Below are 21,866 nucleotides of genomic sequence, written 5' to 3'. Positions count from 1 at the left end.
AGAAGACGCTGCTCCATAAAAGTCTTGGATAATATAATAGAGCTGCCTGCTTTTGCAGATAGAGGTTCTGCTCCGCACAGTTCTGAACTGGTGGCACTACTTTTGTAAATTTTTTGCTAACAGGCATAGAAAGCAGATGGACTGGAGGGCATGTGCAATTGTATACGCACACAAAAATGCAAACAAAAAGCTTACAGGCATTTCTAAGCAACGTGAACCCTAGATCCATGTATATTTATACTGAAAAGCAAAACCAAATGCAAAGAAACTATAAGTAAAGACATCACTACCTTTTGTTTATATATCTAATCACCACGCACACAGCTGAGTTTCCAAAACTGTACTCATTTAAGTGATTCTTCATTCTACAAATAACTTCACATCACCAAATATTTAAAGTTCATTTTTGTTCTGATTTTTCCCTCATTTCCACCCATCTCCAGGTTTTAAAAGAACACTGTCCTTACGTGCGCAAACCTCACCACAATAAAAATAAATGTAAAAAACCCCAACCCAACAAAACTGAAGCTGAACAAAAAACATACTAAACATCCCTTTAATATCTGCATATAGAGCGTGTGGATGGAAATGAGCTGGTGAAGGGTAAGATTAGTCCCCGCTGCAAGAGTCCTCTATTGCCTGCCCAGTGGCACTTCTGCAGTGCACTGAGAGCAAGCAGAAGGAAGGGCTAAAAGCCAGATTTGCCATCAGAGGCAGAAGAAAAACATAAGTAAACACATATTTTGTTCTTGACTATTTTGAAATATTGGTAAAGGTAATTGTATAGCTAGGCATGTAAGATCACTAAAGCATCCCCAGACTCAGCAGCACTGTAGGCTGCTCGAGGTAACACAACCACTGACTGCAAAGCCCATTCATTACTGGGAACTTCAGGTGCTACTTCACAACAAAGTTGGGTTGGGTTTGGTTTTTTGAAGTGTATTTTTTTGCTTACAAAAAATATCTTCTAGCTCATCTTTTAGTACCGTATTACAGAGCACTGCTACCTCAACAGAAAACTATTTTGAAGGTCACCTTTTTGTTAACAAATTTCCATATTTGAAAAGCATTCTGCATTATAGTTTATTTCAACTTCTCTTAAGCATTATTTGCTCTTTACTTGTCCCTCCCATTGCATCTATTCTTTGAATACAATTGGTGCGATCAATTATATATTAACAAAAAAAAAAGCTGTTGTATGGACCAAAGTATGTGTAACACTATGCAAGAGAGTTCTGCAATACTGACATTTATTGCCAGTTGGGCTGTTCATTCATATTCTATTATCTCAGTAAAATGTTGAGATTGCATTGCTTCCTAAGTTTTGTAATTTATTTATGCACACATAAGACAATTACATATACAGAGATCAAACTTCTGCTTTTTTTACGATATCATATTCATTTTTTTCCAGCAGAAAATCTGCAGAAATGTGTTCAAGGTAATGCTTACTGTAACAAAAGAAATAATTGGCAAAGATGCCTCTAATTCATCAGGAGTCATGGGGTCATATTTCTTATGAGTATCACCTGTTACATATTCATTAAAATATTCATAAGTCCCTGAAATTGTTAAGAACTTGAACATGAACATTCATCATCCACAGCTGAACAACAGAAACTCATTATTTTTCCCCTCTTGCTTCAAATTTATATCAGCCAGTCAGGAAGAAGAAATCTTGTGACTTAACTTCACATTACTCACTACAAGAGCTGGAGAAAAAAAAGTCAAAGCATAGCTCAAGATAACACTTGTAAAAATTCTTCAGATACAAATAGGATGCAATTTACAGGCTCAGGATTAGATCCTTCCTAAGACAATTGCTATCAAAGAAGAGATTAACTGAAGAACAGATTTTGACCACCTGCAGTTTATGTCTCAGGTTAGTGACAATGTGCTTTGGAGCATGCATTTATTACAAGGTTCAGCCGTGAAAGGAAACCCATTCAGACATCAAATCAGGCCAGTTAGGAGACCAGGGTTCAGTGGCACTCACTTGGCTGTTTTCATTCCGCTAAAGGGGTTACAAGCTCTCTCTTTTTTTTTCATGCCAGACAGGTTGGCCCATGTATTTTGCAATCTAGTTCCACAGAAACTTTGCACAAAGGCTTTCCACTTTGGCGTTGAGATGAAAACATTTCTGCATTCACAGTCTCTCTCTAAGGCATAAGGAGATTCTCCTTACACAAACTCAACATTTTAGAAAAATTAATCACAATTTTTGTGCTGGAGGGTTTCGAAACCTCATTGCCTTCAACCCTCCACACTGCACCAAGTCAATAATGATCACCCTCTACCTTACTGTAGTCATTTTGGAAACACACACCAGATGAAGCAAACAGGGCAGGTTCCTCTACAGCTTTTGTCCTGCTTCTCGACAAAATACCTCCAATTCAACTTCTAGTTGTCTTTGGTACCAGACCTAATGACAACTTCCTCTCTTCGTAAAGAAGGCTGAATGGCTGCTGGAGCTCAGGCATATGTGTTAGGCAGGCTAAGAGATGCTAAAAATGAGGAAATTGATGTACCTCTTTAAGAAAACAGACACTCAAGGGACTCAAATGTTCAGAAACACAGAACGTCATCTCATTTCTACCAGGCATTAGGCACTCAGGTGAAAATTATCTATTACCATGAGATAAAAAGAGAGAACTGAAAAACCTTCCCGTGAAAACCTACACATACATAAAAAACTATTGTATTTTCCAAGATTTAATTTATAGAATACATATTTATTATGGTATTTAATTTATATCAAATTTAATAGGTACTTATTTCATTATCCAATTAAATTGTCTGGAGCTGTAATTTTTATGCGCAGCTCAAAGCAATTTATCAGTTCCTAGCAACCAGGGGCTGAAGGGGGAGAAAGAATCGTTTTGGCACTATCAATTCTGTCCATAGTACTTTATGAAGCACAGTGGGGGAATATTTCTGATCAGCTAAAACCAAAAGCTTTACGGTTTGTTTAGAAATTGATCAGACTTGATTTGAGTCCATCAACAGTCATACAATATTCAGTATCTTTTGAGCTATGCCGCCCTTTAGCTTTTGCTAATAATATGGCCTCTCCCAGTACGTGGTGTTTGTGATTTTAATGCTAAGAAAAGGTAAGCTTTAAATACTGCTTGGAGGTTACCCTACAACTTTTAAAAATTGAGCATATTATGGCTCATATAAAAGGATATTTAAAAATATAATCCCTTTCATGAGCTGACAGCATTCTGAATTTTATTAACTTTCTTCTTTTTGACAATTATTTTTCAGATGAAAACGGGAGTTATTTCTGCATCATGTTTATGGTGGAACACATTCACAGAGAGGTTGTGTAGCATTTCCTTTAGAACATCTTAGTCTGAATTCACCTGATCGTCTCGCAGTTGTTTTGGCTTTTTTTTTTTTTCATAGCATGGCCCGCAACCCACAACACTGTGTCCCCTGCTGATGCTTGGTTGCTCTGATATTTCGTCATCTGTTTTGCCCCAGAAGAATACAGCTATTCTGGCAGTTCACAAATAGAAATACAGCCTTTGATGTAGCTGAGGTGTTTGATCCAACAGTTGCTTTGAAGACCAAGACCAAAGCCTTAGACAATACTGAAATCTGACTGGGAGCCAGTGGAACAAACCAAGTGCTGATCTGACACACAAAGAGCATCCTAAACCATGCCAAAATCGGCCAACTACACTCCCTACTATCCAACACTCATCAGTAGCCTTCAAATCCAAACACAGAAAGCATCATTTCCACCGAGGGAAGGGCCCTGCAAGCTAAGAGGGGAAAGGCCACCTCTCAACCACATTTATAAGATGCATGCAGTGGGGTTTAAGGTTAACCTTCATGAACTGCGACCAAGTCATGCGAGCTTTCTGTTGCCACTTAGCCTTTGTCACCTGCATCAACATTGAACATTTATTCTAACAGGTGGCATACACGTCCATTCCACAGTTGGTTTTGCCATTCCTCTTAGGCTTGTTTGTTCTTATGGGTATGTAGGAAGTGATACACAAAAGGGTGGGAACAGCAAAGAACAGGTTGATGTTGCAGGACTTTCTGTTCTCTTGGTCTGAAGCACACAGATGCGTTCAAGGCACACCGCAGAAAGGACATGAACAGGGGTCAACTATTTCAGAAGGACTAGCCAAGTTCCAGGGGTCTGGCCAGAAAGACTGGTAACCAAAAACTGGAGAAACCAAGGTGGCAGGTTAGTCTGACAGACATAGTCTTTGCACTAAGATGATCTAACTGATCTTCAGGCTCTGGCAGGAGCTAGCCGTAGCTCCTGGTTTTCACACCACTTTATAAAATATCATTTTTGATTTTCAGTAGAAGGGACAGATAACTCTTAGCTTTATCTTCAAAGCGTTCACCCTTCCCAATCACTAGCAGTCACACCAAGGTTCAATTTCATCCAGTCATTCCTTATTTCTTTTTAAGGAATTTGACATCTTAAATAATACAGTTAGCCTAGTTTGGCCAGCAGAATCTTGCTTTTGCCAGTGGTCTCAAATAATGTACATGAAAATACTTCATTTTGTTTCTTGGCATTCCCCACATTTTATGATCAGTGAATAGGTAAGCTTGTGTTCCAAACTAGCACACACTGATGCATATACACTGACATTCAAATCTTCGCTGTGTAACTACAGCAAAGCAATTTGTGCTGGAAACGGCTCCTGCCACAAGCACAGTTCTAAACCACTGGAAACACAAAAATCATAGAAATCTCCACACATTCATTTATGGCTATTTTGTATTAGAAAAACATCTGTTGTTTTTACAGTAGTAAGTATATGTTTAATCTGTAGACTTGACCTCTACAAAGGACTTATAGTCTGTACCAGAATTAATAGCAACATAATAAATGCATATAGAGAAAGATAATACAATTTGGTAAACTTGCAATTAGAAACTCATCTACCTCAAAATGAAATGCTGAGAACTTCTCAATCTACTCAGACTTCTTTTTTTAAAATGTATTTGTTTTTATTTGCATTTGAATTATAATGGGTACATCTCACAACTGAGCCTTAGGCTTTTCATTTTTTTATTTGCTCTTATAAGACGCATGTGGAATACTTTTTGTAAAGAGAAGATTTTTCAAGTTGTTACTAGCCACAATTATCAACGTGATTTTAACAAAAGGGCAGACTAGTATAATTCTGGTGGGAAAGGTCAGGATAAAACAACTATACTGTTAAATATAATTCATGTTACAGACATGAAAATACAACTTAAAATGGGTAGCACTGGAAGCAAAATATACACTGACACGTAATAAATTTTGACAAGCAGGGGAGTTTAACCTACTGCATATATTCTTGATTTTAGAGATTGCTTGTATACAGATCTCACAGGAGTGCAAGCTAATAGTTCCAGTGTAATGAAACACGGGCATGAGCCCAACACAGTTGTTTTATTTGTCATAAAAGATCAAACCTGGGATTTTTAGTACCAGAAACAAAGTCTCTGACATTTGAGTTAACAGAGTAGTAGCTTCATCTCTGGCAAAGTATAAAGGTTCCCATGCCTGCCATGCCAGCAGCTAGACAGAGACGCTACCATGCACTCTAAATCCCCGTCTGAAACAAAATTGATTTCAAGCATTTAATAATGCAAAGGCTTCAAACGAGAAAAGTCTAAACAATTTTTACTTTGAAATCTTTCTAATGCTAGGTTGTCAGGTATTGTTTTGCTTGCAAGTAAGCAAGTAGTACAGGAAAAAAAAAAGGGTTTTATTTGCTGTGCCTTATAAAAAAAAAATTAGTAAAAAGGTCCGGGAGAATTAAACATGCCAACAGACATGTCCAAAAGTCTAAGGCCCTCTCTCTCTCTCTCTCTCTCTCTCAAAAAAAAAGACAGAAAACCACAATGCAGAAAACTGTTTTTAAACTTATATTCTCCACGCGTAATCCTTGGACTGTCTCTTCACACTCCCTCTTTCTCTCCACTTTTAGGTTCATAGCAGTCATGGCTGGCAGCTCAAATACAGAAAGCAATTCTCCAAAGTAGTCTGTGTTCAAACATTTCATCACATCAGTGTTCTCCAGGGAACCTCAGCATACGTCCACAGAGACGGTGCCTACACAAGAGAGTTTTCTCTGTATTGCTTTCTGGCACTTTTGAACGAGCCTGAAGAAAGTGCATCCTCGGCCGTGAGGCAGGAGAGGTGTCCCCCTGCCACCACCACTGGCAGTGGGGACGGGGAGCAGAGACTGCTTAGTGACCTGTGTTTTTAAAGAATGAACAGAACAACAGCAGCACTGACATGAAATTATCAGAATGGAAACCTCCTAAGTCACATAATTCTGTAAATTGGTTAGTGCTGCTCTTTTTTCTTGAAACAACTGATTTGTATTCAGTACCTGAGAAACAGCAGCATTGGCATTAAGCACTTGTCCTACAACAAGGCTTTCATGTTTTCACTGTACTGCTTAAGTCATGTTCTCTAAACACTTGTACAAAATACATATGTAAATAGCACATTTACAGGGAGAAAAATATGAATTGCATTAATTCCTCGCAGTGCAAGTCATTTTAACTGCCACCGGTGCTTCTACATACAGAAGTGAGGAAAAGAAACCCAGAAGCAACATTGCTGCTCACGGCACTGCCTCAACTGCTTGCCGTGAGAATAAGACCTTGTCTGCCTTCATTCGGGATCTATTTATCAGCAGCAATAGATTTACATTTGTTCAAATACACAAACAAGTAACCAGTAAATCAGAAAGTGCCTGACTGATGTTGCACACTTACAGAGTCATTTATGATTCACTTTTTGTTGTCGTCGAATCCACCTTCCCAAGCCATGAATCCCTTTTTACAAGATTTTGCAAAAGACAACTCTTGGCCCAAAGAGCATAAGGGTTAAGTAGAAGACACGAGAGAACAGACAAATACAGCCTGAAGAAGGACAAGGAAGCAAGCTGCCTGGGGAAGATGACGAGCAATGGCCATGACGCAGCAGGAGACCTGCCCTCTCCTATTTCCACAGGCACTGCTGCACAGGGGATCCTGATGAAGACGCTGAAAAAGTTTCTGAGGTAGACTGGCAGCCATCCACCAGCAGCTTTTGTTAAGTGTGAGGAAAAGCTGAGGCCAAAAAAAACCCATCAAAGTGGTGTTTGAAAAAGAAGCAAGTGGGCAATAACCAGTGAGAACTAAGCTCTTGATAGCAATTGATAGATGAGAGGCCATGAAGGGTGCTGCAAGTTAAGGGCCTGTGGAGACACATGAAGAGAGGTAACTGCAGCAGCACGTTGAATAGGTACTAATGGAGCAAAATGGCATTCATAAAGGAAGACTGAGAAGACACTGCAGAAGTCAAGACAGAAAATCATAATGTCCCTTGATAACAATTTTATCTACATGAACGAATAGGAATGGCATATCTTAGAAATTCCGAGTAGGAAGAGCAAGGAAGATTTATATGAGGCAAGACCTTTTAGACCAACTAATTGAAAGAAACACAATTTTTCAGGTCTAAAATAACGTAAAGCAACTTCAAAGAAAAAAAAATTAAGAATAATTGCTAAGAGTTAGTGCTACTCAGGGAACTGAGATAAAATGTAACATCATGTGCGCAATAGGGCTGGGGAATGTTAGTAGAGGGAGAAGCTACAGAAGCATTTTCTTCAGGAAAGAGAGAGCATGTAATTTGTCATCTGTGGAAAATGAAGGGACAAAAGGAGGATTAAGAAGGATTTAGATAAGCACCAGAAAGTGATGATGGCAATACTAAAGCATAGGCTAAAGCAAGAGATAGCGGTGATACAGTGACCGTGAAATAAGATAGCAAAGAAGGTTGAAATTTTTATTTCAGAATTGCCTAATCCATGAAACGTCAGCTAAGACTTTAATTTGGACAGAAAGGTAGAGCTGGAGTAGAGAGACTGAGATAAGACTCATTAGTACAGACATGAATTTGTATTCACGGGCAGGATTTCTCCACAGATAAGAGAAGGGAAAAAGCAAAAGGCAGAGCTGTGCAAAACGCTGTCATACAAGGAGACAGAAGACTCTGAGATTCCTGAAATTATGAAGGAGGAACTACTAGAGAAGACAGACACCCGAACAGAGGATGTTCACATCTGCAAACCCCCTAAAAACAGAAGCAGATACGGAAAGGCCAAGTGAACAACCAACAAGTGAGATGAAGGCTGATTAACATCAGGGCTCTCAGAGAAGAGGAGCTGTGTAAGACGGAAATCAGAGAGCAGTTGCTAAAGAACAGGATGGATGATGTCTATTGAGTAGAACTGAAACATGCCTACATGTGCAAATTAACAGAAGAGCGTGAAGAAATGTGGCAGCTTGAAAAGTACAAAAGGCCAGTGTGCAAGTGGGAGTCAAAGATGAACAGGGAAGAACCATAAGGCAAAGGTTAGAGGGCCAAAGAGAGGAAGACTATCAAGAGAAGATCTGATGGAGATGACAGAGTGATGACAAAGGGAACCATGGAGGAGAGAAGACCTGACTGAAGCTGACTGAATAAAGAGTAGGAAAGGAGAAGAGTAAGAAGGCAGGAGAACGGCACCGGAGCTGACTGAGAAGGAGGTAGAAAAACAGTGAAGAGAGAGAAGAGCTAGCAGCAGGTATAGAGGAACTAAGTCAACACCAGCAAAGAGAACACGGGAATGCGCAGCTAAATACCCCAAGGCACTTCTTCACATGGCAAGTGGCAAAGCCATGAATGCTTTGCCAAAGAATATGGAAGGTGTTAAGAGTTTACATGGGCTCAAAAAGTAGGTAGGTGGGTAACAGCAATAAAAACCTATGAAGGAATAGTAGGTACAGCAGTGCTGCGCCTTTGCCGGACAGTCCCCGAGCTGCAGATCTCTTCAGCCAGGGAGCATAACACAATCACAGTTTGAAATCTGCGGGTACAACAGCAGATTTTCCTGCTACCCAGCTAGAAAGAACTGCCAGATCTGATGGGGAGAAGGGAAGAAGGTCGCCCTCGTTTCAGTATGTAGCCATTTACAGAAGCAATTTTTTCTCCACTGCTATACTGTTTTCTATCAGTCTCTTAGTGCTCCTCGTACAAATATTGCAGTTTCTTAAATGAATCTGGTGAAGCCAACTATCATCTCATTCTCAGCACAAGAAAAAAATGTTTGAAAGAATGCAGAGAGGGGAAAATTGAAAGTTGAGACAACTTTCCATCAAAAGCCTAAGCCTGTACTAATTATATTCATTAAATATATCAGTGGTGATCATATGCCATGGCTCACTGAGGAACCCACACTGTACCACCTCAAACAGTCTTGGGGTTTTGTACTGCTCTCAAAATTTTTTACCCTATTTCCGGTGACTGAGTAACAACTTTTGGGTTTAGTAATTGAAACACAAATAGTATTCGAATACCAAGATTAGAAGACCTGGCACTCATCTGTAGGTGTAATTAGTGCATCATAGATTTCTAATTGACTTCTTGCTACTCCCTGAAGGTCCAGACTTGCAGCAAATCAGTCTCGAACCTTCTGTAAGTATTGAAAGCATCCTTACAAATTTTCAACTAGGAAACTGCAATTTTAAGCTAAGGACATATTATACCTTACAGTTGCTCATTCACTTGCCTGTTCATTTCAAGAACATCTGAAAAATCTTTATACTGCATAAATAATGTATTATATCCATAACAACTGGATACAGTACACCGTATGATTGATTACCTTGGCATTTAGCTCTTGTGGGAATAGCTTTTGTGAAACATGGTTGTACCGGACTCCCAGAAAATTACATTTTGGTAAAATTGTCTGAACGATCAAACTTCGGTATGGCTAGACATAATGTTATTAACATTGCACAGGCAGGTACAAACTTGAACTTTTCATACTGTTCCAAAACAATGCTTTTTACATTTGTTTCTCAAGCAATCAGAGATAGCAAAGTCAGGGTGGATCAGTTTCAATCAGTGCTGTAAATCACCAATTATAATGCTGATTAAAATCAGCAAACTTTTAATTCACACAGTGGTTTACACAAGTAACCATAGAACCGTAAAATGCTTTGGGTTGGAGGGGACCTTTAGAGGTCATCTAGTCCAACCCCCCTGCAGTGAGCAGGACACCGCTAACTCAATCAGGTTGTTCACTGCTGCTTTTGGTTTTATTTCACTATTCTGAAGCACGGTTGTTTTACACTGAACTTTACACAAAATTTTTTACTATTTTATGCTATTTAAATTCCAATTTTTCCTTTTCCATTTTTTTCCCCCCCTAATGATGTTGGCAAATGATAAAAGAGCCATCACTTATTTACCAAGTGATTACTATTCATTTTTTAATCACGGTCAGTGTCAAGTTGACTCATATTCCATCTGAAATTATAACAGTTTTCAACCAGAATTTTAATTATTTTCTAAAATATATATCTTACATATATTATTTGAAAGTTACTTATTAACAGTTTAAGTAGAACCATCTTAAATACAGCAGATACATGGAAGAAAAATTAAGTTCATCCAAACAAGTTCTGTATTGTAAATTTAACATTTATGAAGGCGTACATTCTCTGCTGCTAACACAATTTACTACTTCTGAGCATCCTGCCTTACAAGATTTTGGTATGGCTAGCAGCCTCAAACCTAATTTATACTTGCAGACTGAAAGAGGACAGTAAGAATAAACAAACATATCCAGTTCCTCAAATCCTAATATGTTTTTCAACCTTTAACTGCACATTGAATTGAACTTACCAAATATATCTAAATGAAGAAAATGCTATTTCAGAACCGGGAAAGAATACAATTTGTTATGAAAACACGGTTAACTTTCCCAGTTAATGACTGCTCTCTAAATCACATCACTATCTGAAACTTTATCAGCAACTGTATTTTTTATAGATCATTCCTTAATACTTTCATTTTACCTAACATTTTTAAGTTCTCAAAAAGAAAAGAATGGATCTGATGAATTAAAACATGTATTTAAATAACTGTTTTGATCTTTTTACTGAGCTGTTGATTTTCAGTTATCATGTTCTTAATAATTATTAAGATTGCATCCCTCCCTATTCCCCCAAATACTTGCAACATACATACAAAATGTCACAAAAAGGGAGAGCAAGGAGGATAAATGTTAATCTCATTGATTTAAAAATATATCATAGCAAGCTTAGAAAGCTGTCAGGAAAAGTAATTTTAGCCTAACTTTCCTGCTCATTACGAACTCCAGCTCAAACAGCTCATTTGATCTACTGACTTTTTGGCGTTATACAATCTGCTTGCAATTATGATTTGCCATATATTAGTAAACACTGGAAACAGAAATAGCAAACTGAAACCAGGATCTGCTGGCCTGAGTGTAGACATACTGCCAGTTCTCATTAATACATCGGCCACAACCGATATAAAGGCGTAAGCTTTTATTACCCTGATAGACCTCTACCAACAGAATTTAGTACAGCTCCATGACACGCTTTCTCTATAGGCCAAATTGATGAAAACTATAATCTTCACCACAAATAAAAATAAATACACCAAATAAAACATAAGCCTGACACTATGTAATATTCATGAGTTCATACAGTGTTACTCTGTAAAGTTTAACTCTAACTCTGCGTTATACCATCATCCTCCAGAACCTTTGCTTGTTTTAAACAAATTAATTAATTCTGGATTTCAGATTTGCCCTAAGAAGCTCAAAGACATGAGCTAACTGAACTGCTCTGACAATAACTTCTTGCGACTGACAGCTACTGGATGACTGGTAAATCTCACTACACCGATAACTTCAATACCCACAGACAAATACTGTTAAGTGCTCTCTGACAGAGGAAAAACCCAGTGAACAGCCATGTTCCAAAAATCGGGTTTCTCACCTTCCTCGCTGGGACATCTCCAATCCTGATGGAGAAGTCTCTCTGACACACTGCTGCAGTGTGGCTGTGTCAACAGAAAACACAGACTGCCAGAAAAACAGGGCTGGTGGCCACCGACTCCATCTCCCTCCCCGGTGAACAAGGTACAATTCCATCATTCCCACCTTTGGTTTTGAAGCCTTTGGTAGAGGATCCCACAGTCTCCCCACAAACTTATTCCAGTATTTACATAATCTCACCATTGGAACATATTTCACAGAATCACAGAATGGCAAGGGTTGGAAGGGACCTCGGGAGATCATCTAGTCCAACCCCCCTGCTAAAGCAGGCTCACCTAGAGCATTCTACACAGGACTTCGTCCAGGCGGGCTTTGAATATCTCCAGAGAAGGAGACTCCACAACCTCTCTGGGCAGCCTGGTCCAGTGCTCTGTCACCCTTAGAGTGAAGAAGTTTTTCCTCATATTCAACTGAAACCTCTTATGTTTCAGTTTGCACCCATTGCCCCTAGTCCTGTTGCTGGACACCACTGCAAACAGACTGCTTCCATCCTCTTCCGCCCTTAAGATATTTGTACGTGTATATTTCTAGAGTCTATACTGAATTTCCCTGTTAGAAACCTGCTACTTTGTGTACCCATCTGAGAACAGATTGCTCATTTACTTTTCAAGTATTTGACTTATTTCCTTAATTTCTCTCCTCTAGATAAACTAACGTACAAGCTCACCAGCCTGGATATAGGTTTGAAGAACGTTTTTTTGGCCTGCTGAAAAACTGAGGTGTGGAACTGTTGCTTGTCCTACCCAAGGAAAAGATGACTCTACAAGCCTGCTTTCTGAATGGATCACCAGTTAAGAAAACAAACACATATCCCAGCTGGTTTGGCTTCCAACCAGTACGCAAAGATCGACTGACTGATCACTCCAACAAGCACTCATGTCCTCATGTATGAGAAACGTGGCAGCTGGAGTAGTAGCAAAGCAATGGGAGAGAACAGCTGCCGAGCGGTGCCCGGTGTCGGGGGGTAGGGGAGGTGGGTCATCAGAGGGTCCAGGTCGGCCACCTGCTTCAGCTGGGCTCCCTTACCCGAGGTCTTCAAAGAGCACCAAGAGCCTTGATGCAGCATAAAATATATAAAACAAGTAACAGAGGAAACTCCACATTATTTGTTTTTGTATTGAACAAATTCAAATCATCTGGTTACATCGTTAACAAAACCTTCACAGCGAGTTTAGATTCTGGTCCATACACTTCAATTTGAAAACTGCGGGCAGCCCCAGGATCCAGGCTATCATGAGGTTCTGGTGACCTTGGCTGTATCCCACCCCTGGAACACCCAACTCGCAGGCACAGGCCTCAGCGTGCTAAGCTACGCACCCCAGCAAGCTCCTGCGTCTCTGAGGTCCCTACAGGATTCCAACAACAACCCACCCATCAGACTGTAGGATGACTCTTCAACCCATGATTTCTGTTTTTAACGCAAATGACCTCTTCTTCAGAAAGACAAACAAACCAACCCAACCAACCACAGATTGATGTGTTTTGCCACTGGCAGAAATAAAAGTGTAAAAATCTTTCCTAAACTGCTAAAGGGATGTACGGGATTTGTTTGAGCCTGAGAAGCTACAAAGCCACACAAAGGACCAATTAGCAGCCATTGGTGTTTACCATTTCAATCTGGACAGCAACAACAGTGTATCCCATACATAACAATTATATTCAAGTGCTACTTTCTCCACTACCTGTCATGCAAATGACTTAGATTTTTATAATTCTTCAATTCTTGACCTAATACTTAAAATGATAGATGAAAACCAAACTTCTTTTTTTCTTAGAAACCTTTTTCATCTGTTACGTTGAACAAAGAAAGAAAGAAAGAAAGAAAGAAAAAGAACTGTGACTTTGAAACAACGTTAAACATTATTATAAATTCAGAGACGCGGCAGTATTTCTCCATCTGAGAAATGGTGGACCCTAGGTGCCTGGTCCTCTTTACATGTGTCTTTGCATGGGGAATATTTTACCTTGAAAATAGTATTTTTGCTTTCTTCAGGACTACTATTCTTTGCAACAGAAAAGTTTAGGATTTCATCTTTATGGAGTAACTAAAATGATTTCTGTCTCAGTAGAGCCACCCGATTATAAAATTCAGTTGTGATTTGATTGCATCCACAAACCTATCTCCTCACGCATGTAACTTAAATGTGTTACGCTTCCTTTTTAAGTTCTTGCAGTTTCACAAAATTTTGAGGATAAAATTTAATGACCTATTGAAAATAAATAAATCATTTGTTATATCACATTCTACATGGCATAGAATATTAGCACAGAGAACATTTGCTAGAGGTACTGTTAAGTGAAAATCCTTGTTGCATTATGCATGACTTCCCAAAGCACTGAGTACATAATATCCATCATGAAATTCAGAATATATAACCAAATTTAGAAAGATGTACGTTCAGACTTGTGATCAGCATTCTGACATCTCCAGTTATGAGTTTTAATTAAACTTGTGTTTTGTATTAAGTCTATTTTTATTAAATAGGCACAGAATCATGTTTTATACATTAACCATAGCTAAAAAAAGTTATTTGTAAATGTGTTTTCTTAAAAGGGACTTCTTAATTCAAGTCACTGTTCCATAACTCCTCTTCACAGCTGCGATGAAGAGGCATCACCACTGAACACAAACTACCTCTTTGAGGGCTTCAGCCACCTCGCTGGCAATCCATGTCGGCACCCCAAACGCTACTCCCATGACAACAGGCTGATAAATGAGATCATTGGATGATACATGGCATGGATTACTTTTTTGTCAGGAAGTAAATTATCAAAAAATAAAACCAAAGAGATTCTTGACATCTCTGATGCATCAGACTAACGCTCAGATTCCACAGTCTCTGTCCTTTGGTGCTGAGGGTCTCTCACCACCAAGCAGATGAGGTCTCATTCTCTCTGTATTTTTTCATGTGATACATCACATTTAAAGAATCTTCCTAACTCCCTTTGGTCACAAAGAAGAAACACAAAGATGCTCCTAGATGAAGCTCAGAAGGCTGAAGTCCTAGCTGCCCTAAATGTCGCCTTTCTCTCGGAAGCTGCATCTCCCAGAGCAGAGACAGCAGAACCACATGGCAGCAGCCCCGTGAGCTATCTGTTTACTGCCCTGCATATCAAAGCCAAGCAACCTTGACTCTGGGTTGTGCCGTGGGTGTGGTGTAATCCACAGCTGGTTCAGGCTCATCTCGGCCACTTCTACGGGGAAGGCAGGAACTGCCAAAAGAAAGGTGGTTTCCCTTCCATCGCAGGCAGGAGAAACCTCTTCAGCAGGCTAATCCCACTCCTGTTCCCAGGTCTTCCCTACTGCAATTCACCTTGCAGCTATGGATTCCTATTACTTAACCCATGAATACCATACGTGTTCTGACTGAGCATCACACACCATGTCAGCTTGCACACAATCACATGTTAGAAGCGCCTGTATCTTTGCTAGACAGGAGACGCTGGCAATGCCCGTTAAATCTAGGATCTCAGCCTCGTGAGCATGATGGACTACTCACCTAGCAAAAACCAGCAGCAAATTTCTCGAATGTTGTCCCTCTAAATACTCCACTTGCAAAATGAACAGTTTCAAATGAGTCTCACGCAAGAAATGAAACTAGAATAACTAGCACACCAAATTACCAAAACCAAACAGCACTTCTCAAACAACAAGGGAAGCCCATCTTAAAGGAACCGGTATTTTGAACTTGAAGAAACCCATGAGAACGCTACACTGACACTGTGACACAAAGGAGGGGTGGTTTTGTGGTTGGTTTGGGGGGTTCTTACCATTACAATGCTTTTCTTCAAAGGTTACTCTTTCTGCATTTGCCAAGGAACAGTTATTATTAACAGAGCCTAGTACTATAGCATTCACCTTTTGACCCAGATAAATACCTTTTCAGAACAGTCCAAACCAAAATTCCTTGTAATCTGCACGTTTATATTGACAAATGCTATATCACTTCCTCTTTGATACCAATCAAATGTACAAACATGGATTTACTCATTCACCAGTATTCAGTAGAAGCTGAAAGTAACTCTCTCTTGGAAAAACGGCTTTATTGAAAGACCAGAAAGCTGTTTTCCTGCTGGAAAGAAACCTACTTAGTATGCAAGGGAAGAAAGTAACAACTTCTGATTTATCTGAGCACCTTCCGACTTAGCTGAGCAACTTCACGCCATTTCCTGAAAATCAGACAGCTAAAATGCAGCACCTGCTAATGTTTCAGTATTAACTGAGCATAAATTGTGCTTTGAACTGCCTTTTTTTAATCTCTGAAGTAATCTGTACTACCAGAAAATTCTGATTTTTACATGTGTATTTCCTCTTGCTTTTCAGACCAGTAGGTAGCCAGAGGTTGGGCATGTACTGGTACAAAGGATTCCCAACACTTTTTGCGTGCATCGAGTTGTGCAAACAGTCACAAACAAAATATACAGCATTTATTACAAGTTTCCAAGAAGTCAAGATTTTGTGCAGAAAAAGAACCTGAAAAATTAGTCTTTTCGTAGTATTTCCTGACTACAACATTCCTATAACAAGCAGACTATGTGCACATGCTGATGAAATGCTGCATATACACAAGCAACACAAATAAGAGGAGATAAAATGCTTTAGAGATGTGTGTGGATAAACTGAGAACTACCATCAAATAATTAGCGTAAGAAGAAATTCAAATATTGGAAAGCTATTTCGGTTCTAGCTTTGTTGTTTGTGCTTCATTGCTAAAATGTTGTTAAATACATTTTATCGCAAGCACGCGGTGTACTGCATTTTCAAGATCAATTAATTTCATTTTGCAAATGTGAAATAGCTAGAATTCAATCTAGAACTTTCCTGGAGCGAATTTTGGATAACCAGTTTGTCAATTTTGTTCCTAACTTTATTTTCCTATTTCTCTTCATCTTTTCAATCTATTCAGCGCTTTTGAGATGGCTTACATAATGCACGTTGCAGTCACTTCCATTTTGTTAAAGAACACTTATTTGGAAACGAAGATGCATCAAATTATATTCCATTGCGTTTGGAAAGAATGAAAAGTGAACAACAATAAACCTCCTGCATGCTAAATAGAGCCACTGACTGCAAGACGTACAAGAACTACCGTGCCAAAATGTTCTTGCTGCTGCTCCGCTGACACCTCTGAATTTGAACAAATGTGGCTCATTAAGCTGAGGGAGAATAAAGACAAAACTGAAATGGAGATTTTCCAAAGTGCTCCTCTACCTTATTTATGAATTTTATTTTCTTTCCAATATAGGTAGAATGGCAAGAACCAATGTATTGCATATGCTGTAATCAGTCTGAAGAGGTTTCAGCTGATCAGTCTTAAATCCCTGGCTTCTTCAAAAGGTATAAAAGAGTTAAACGAACGGCCTAAACAGAGTAATTCTACAGATGGCTAAAACTGGCATTTTAGAGGAAAAAGTAAGAGTCATTATGGCACATTTGTACAAAACGTAGTTGAGAGCAGTTAATTCCGGAACCTTTCCAAAACTGAGAGGATGCTTTTTTTTTTTTTTTTTAACTGAATGGTGATTTGTGTGCAGCAATAGTAGTATCCTTTGTGAATATTCAACTCCCTGTACCTCATTCATATTGTGATTTAAATATATATATATTTACAATACAATTCATAAAGGAGCATATTATATATATGCATTTTTCAGCAAGTCATACACATTTTAGAGAGAGCCAACGCTCCTCATTTTTCTCACTTTTACAAAGGAAGCATTAAACAGGAATTGCTCAATGCAGGTACGCGCACATGGACCGGGATTGCCAAGAATAATATGAAGCGTTGGAGACAGGGGGTCAAGTGAGGTTCACACTCTTGCAAAAATCACGACCTATGAACAGCATACTTGTCCCTCACAGATGCCATGCGGAAGCCTGACGTTCCCTCCTCCTCTGCCGCCCAACCAGATGAATTTTCCAGATGTTACAGAAAAATAACTGGCTAACAAAAAGTGAGCTGCACGTATAGCAAGCCCTTTCATGCTTTTGTAGTTTAACAAATATTTCACTAAACTCTCCAAAATTACCATTACTAATATGTTTGTCCATTTAACAAAAATAATGCATGCTGGTATATGATATTTTCAGGATTTCTTTATTGCTTTTAATTACCTGTTCCATTACTCTTTTCATTTCAACTAATTTCTGGTTAGTCTGTTAATAAGAGCAATGATTTACTCTGTCATATATCAGGTATTTAGAGAACATTTGCATAGCTACACCAATTAGATGTTTTCCTATAGTCAGGAATTCGTAATATTTAATGCAAGCGTACAAAAGAAAAATCCAGCAGGCTACACTGGAAGGGCTAAAAGACTGATTATGTCAATAAATTCACACAGAAAAAACTAAACTAAGTTTATTATCCACTCTAATTCAAATCAGGCATGCTAATTTCTCCAGGAGTACTTCCAACCAGAGGTAAACATAATCTTCAACGAACAAATTACATTTTCACAGAACACTTTACCCTATTTGAAGCTGCCCGGAACCCCAGTAAGATGGGATCCCCTGTGGTCCAAGGCAGAAGAATATGCAACCACTTCAGTTACCTTCTGTCGATAGGTGAGATTTCTTCACACTACTGCATGGTCTAGCACTCCTATGGAGATGGTCAGCAGCAATTCTGTGTCAGAAGATTAGTTCCATATCTCCCAGCTCATTTTTAATTAAATGAACTGACATTTCTCCATCAGTAATCAACATTCACAAGATAAGTTATGAGCAGAAAGCAGCCAATTTCCAGCTAGGATCGGCTCAGGGGAAATAGGCACATTTGCTTTAATCTGCTTGAAGTGAAAGCATAAAACAGTTGTGTGTTCCGAAACATGACGGTCATGTGTGTTCTCCTAGATGCAGCTGATCCCGACTGCATATATTCAAATGCTTTAGCTTGTTACAACAATAGCTTCTTGCAGCATTTCAGGATCTCAAAGATATTTTAAGTGCCAAAATAGGCATATCAACGATCAGATATTACACACAGCTGATCACATTTCCAATCTGAACAACTTCTGAAATCTAGTCAAGATAAAGCACCTGTATTTCAGCATGCATCGGACAGACCAGGTAACAGCTCACAGAGAAGCCCAGAATTTAACTCCGTTTCCTCTGTGCTTATTCAAGGATTGTTGTTTTGCCTGTAAAATTTTAAAAAATTGTTATCTATATAGTGCCCTACCTTTAATCCTTGCTTAGATGATGCTCTAAAAAAGACTAGGCTCAATTGTTCTCAGCTAATTATCTGAGTAAGTATAGGCTTTTAAAATAAATCCTAATTATAAATGTTAATTAGTAGAATATGCAGTTATTCACAGTTACTTAAAAAATACCAGCAGGCATTTTCAGGATCAAACAAATTTCTCATGGCTTTGTCACAAACTGTTCAAGTTTAGTGCTTGCTTTCCTAAATAAGTAGGCCAGTTCCATAAAATAAAGGTGCCACTTTAACACAAACAATATTAACACTGACTTGTTTAAAGAAAACAATTAGTTACATTCCTAGAAGTCAAAGTACAACCTGACAAATGATGGGCTACTTGCAAATGTGTTGAATTTACACAAAAATCACAAAGTGACTTTCTTCATTTCAGTCTCCTTACTGAGAGATGAGAAGAAAACTATACATTCAAATTACTAAACTCATTTGGAATATGAGAGATAGGCTGTGCTTCCAACCTTTTTTTTTTTTTTGAAAGCACACTGGACATATACAGGCTTGTTTAGCCTGAAGAAGAGAAGACTGAGAGGGGACCTCATCAACACATACAAATATCTCAAGGGTGGATGTCACGAGGATGAGCCAGATTTCGCAGTGGTGCCCAGCGACAGGACAAGGGGCAATGGGCACAAACTGAAACATAAGAGGTTTCAGTTGAACACGAGGAAGAACTTCTTTCCTTTGAGGGTGACAGAGCACTGGACTAGGCTGCCCGGGGGGGCTGTGGAGTCTCCTTCTCTGGAGATATTCAAAGCCCGCCTGGACGATGTCCTGTGCAACCTGCTCTGGGTGACCCTGCTTTAGCAGGGGGGTTGGGCTGGATGATCTCCCGAGGTCCCTTCCAACCCTTGCCATTCTGTGATTCATATGAGACTTGCCCCCTTTAGCTATTCAAATGTTTGTGGCTGCGCTCCAAGTCATCCCTATTAAATGGCTTGTGATCTAAGACTCAAAAAAAATTTTTTTTTTAAATGAAAATATATTTTAATTCATCTTAAAAAAAACCCCCACAACCCTAATTCTTAGTCAGCCACCATGTAGCCTGTCAATTCACTGCTCAGATTGTGTGAGGTACAAGTTTTCCTCCTAGAAATTCCACTGTGTCTCACCCAAGAGGTAGCTACATGAATCAGTTGACATATTATTTAATTTATAGTGTTGCAATACTTAAAGACATGTACTACAGGTTTTTTTATGTACTCCCCATTTAAGAAAAATAAATTAAAAACTGTTGCCAGCATGCAACTGCTAGTGCAGTTATGATTAATGTAGCTGCCATAAGGACATATGCAAAAAAAAAGATGTTTAATTTATTAAAAAAAATATTCAGGACCACATTGGGATGGCTGGAGGCTACAGCAACACCTTCAACTACACACATTTGCATCAAACCGCTTGCTTTATAATTATGCTTTCTCTTTATTTCAACAAAGTGATACGCTGCAGACCTGACAATTTTGCTTTCTTTTCAACTGGAGCTGAATTCAAACAGGGGAAGCCAAACACCTGAAGAAGCAAATCTTTTCAGAGCGCTCAGGTTTTCAACATCAGCAAGAAATCACATACCAACATACAAAAATAATCTAGGGATTAATCATTTCAGCTTTTTTCTCATCTGACAAGATATGTAATAAGAGAGAGATTAAAACACTTGCTCTGAGTATGGTTTCAAGTAATTGAGATAGGAGTACAGAAAATCTGAGGCAACTGGTTATGATTTTTATTTAAACTCTGATACCACCCAAACAGTGAGTATCACATCCAGAGCCACAGTATTTGCAAGCAGTACCATGCAAGAAGTGCCACTACATCGACAAATATTTGCAAGGTATTTCAGCTTAGACAATACCACAATATTTTATATATTGACACACTTAAATTCCCTTTTTGCTTGCCATCTTCAGAGTCACTTGGTTCACTGAACCTCTTCCCACACCAACTGCCGTTAGGTAAATTCAGACACTAGGAATTTCCCCTAAGACAGCAACAACTTCTGGAAATAAAACTAGAGAAAAATACTACAACGCAGCCTTTTGACATCTTTACCATTTATTATTCAGAAATAGCAATTCAATTGCTGGCAAACAGACCTGCTCCAAACCTGGCATGCTGTTCACAGTCTGGAAAAGACTTCACGAGGCGTTATCCATCAGTGAACAACGGGCTACTGAATCAGCTCTATCAGAAACCAGATCTGAACGGAATTTTTCTGATTCCTCTTGCTAACACCAGGAGTTAAAAAAGGGAGCAGAAATCACATCCTTTAACAGGAAAATCCACCCTTACATTCACAGGTTTTAATACAAGGGAAGCCTCTAGAAGAACACAGGTCTCAGACAGTCACCAAAGGATCCTTGCATTAAGTTGATACCTGCTTAGTGAGACAGATCAGAGCCTTGGATTACACAATAATTTATACATGCTAATATTCCCTTAACCATCTTTTAACAGGTGCAGTGATATTTTGTTACATATCCTCTAGGCAGTCATACAAAGGGATATCCTTCCAGAAGTCTGAAATATTTTGATGCTACTGTGAATGCTCTCAGTGACATAAGGGGAAAAAAAAACCAAACCCAAACGCTTTTGCATATGCAGGCTGTATTAATCTTTTTAATATTCTTTTGTGTTCCTACCAAGAAGCCTTCTAGTAGTTTAATTCACTCAGTGTCTGACAGTCAAGTGCAATTAGTGATCTGTAAAAATATGAACAATTTCAACCAAAGACTGTTTGAAATGCAATGCCTAATGAATTATACAA

This window comes from Egretta garzetta, unplaced genomic scaffold (assembly GCF_000687185.1).
Source record: "Egretta garzetta isolate BGI_Z169 unplaced genomic scaffold, ASM68718v1 scaffold401, whole genome shotgun sequence".
Lineage (NCBI taxonomy): Eukaryota > Metazoa > Chordata > Aves > Pelecaniformes > Ardeidae > Egretta > Egretta garzetta.
Note: the sequence above shows the minus strand (reverse complement) of the source record.